Below are 2,082 nucleotides of genomic sequence, written 5' to 3'. Positions count from 1 at the left end.
ATTCTGCTTTACCATTACCTTTTCATGCTTTGGTGTAACCTAGAAACATATTCTGCTTTACCATCACCTTTTCATGCTTTGATTAGCCAAACAAGTTCTTTAACAGAACCAACTACATAAAAGCTGATGGCACTATTGAAAGGTTCAAAGAACATTTAGTTTCTAAGGGTTATAATAAAAAACGGGGAATAGATTTAGAAGAACCATTTTCTACCATGGTGAAGATGACCACAATCAGGTGTATCATTGTAGTAGCATCTCATAAAGGTTGGAAGTTACATCAATTAGATGTTAACAATGCATTTCTGCATGGAGATTTACTTGAAGAGGTATATATGCTGGTTCTGGAGGGATTATCGAATTCATGCAATAAATATTGCATGTTACTTAAATCATTGTATGGATTAAGGCAAGCTTCTAGACAGTGATTTGCAAAGCTTGTTGGAGAATTGCCTCATAAAGGTTTTCTGCAATATAAGAATGATTATTCATTGTTCATCTAGAAAAACCAATGATAGCATTACCATTGTTGCAGTATATGTTGATGACATAATTTTCACTAGTAATGATGCACAAGGTATTCTTGATCTCAAGGTACATTTATACAAGACATTCAACATCAAAGATTTATGGGAACTATGTTTTTTTTTCTGGGTATAGAAATTGCTTATACTGCTTCAGGTCTCACATTAACCCAAAGAAAGTTTACACAAGAATTGCTGAAGGAAGCTAATATAACAGATTTCAAGACTAAAGATACTCCACTGCCTTTGAACTTAAAGCTTACAGCTGATAAAGGAGAATTATATACTGATCCTAGCTATTACAGGTGCTTAGTAGGGAAACTTAATTTTCTTACTCACATAAGGCCATATTTTGCCTATACTGTCCAACATTTAAGTCAATATCTACAGTCCCCTAAAGTCCCACATTTTGATGCACTTATGCATGTGTTGAATATGTGGCTTCCACATCTGGAGTACTAGGAATTCCCTTGAAAGGAGGTGAGCAATTAACACTAAAAGCATACTTTGATTCATACTGGGGAGCTTGTCAGGATTCTAGGAGGTCAATTTCTGGCTATGTGTTGTTGTTAGGAAGCTCACCAGTAAGTTGGAAATTAAAGGAATAAAGTGTTGTCTCTTGAAGTTCCTATGAAGCTGAATATCGTTCAATATCATCTGCGACTTCAGAGATCACTTGGTTGGTCAGATTATTGGAAGAACTAGGGGTTATAAATCTTCAGCCAGTTACTCTGCATTGCAACAACCAGAGTGCCATACACATTGCTAAAAATCCACTGCATCATGAGCGCACAAAGAATATAGAAATTGATGTGCATTTTACAAGGGATAAGGTGTTAGAAGGATTGCTGCAGCTATCTTATGTTCCTACTGCTTCACAACTTGCAGAGTTTTTCCCTAAAGTTCTTTATTCTGGATATTTTCAAGAGTTACTCTCCAAACTAGGAATGTTCTAATGCCATTCCAGTATGATAAAGAGAAGCAGCTGGTCGACAAATTGTTAGGAATATGTATATTAGTTTGATGATAAGTTAAACAAAACACTTAAGTAGAAATCTAGTATTTGTAGCCTCAACGGATAAGACCACCTTGGCTATCCGTTGAAGGAGTAGCTTTACTTGTCAATAAGTTTAGTATTGTAGCACATTTCATTCTCTGGATTCAAGTTGTAATTCTTAGATGTTGTAGGAAAGTATCAGTCATGTTGACTACTAGTGGATATGCAAATAGGAGGGCTAATTGTAAATATTTCATGCCTTGTAATTTTGTATAAGTGAAGAAGTATCAACTGATATTGAAGACCTTCAACGGATAAGAAACAAAGCTTCAACGGATGTCTCTAATGCTTCAACGGATAATATCCATCAACGGATAAGTGCTTCAACGGATAAAGACTTCAACTGATAATGCATCAACGGATAAAGCTTCAACGGATAAAGCCTCAACGGATAAGGCATCAACCGATGAAAGCTTCAACGGATGCTTAGTTCATTAGCAGTTGATAGTGACAATTCATAAGCTGACAGAGGCACATGGGTTGACAGAGACAAACTGGAAT

Source organism: Apium graveolens, unplaced genomic scaffold (genome assembly GCF_009905375.1).
Source record: "Apium graveolens cultivar Ventura unplaced genomic scaffold, ASM990537v1 ctg3643, whole genome shotgun sequence".
In the NCBI taxonomy this organism is placed as follows: domain Eukaryota; kingdom Viridiplantae; phylum Streptophyta; class Magnoliopsida; order Apiales; family Apiaceae; genus Apium; species Apium graveolens.
The sequence above is the reverse complement of the archived record's forward strand: the minus strand, read 5'-3'. Positions refer to the sequence as shown.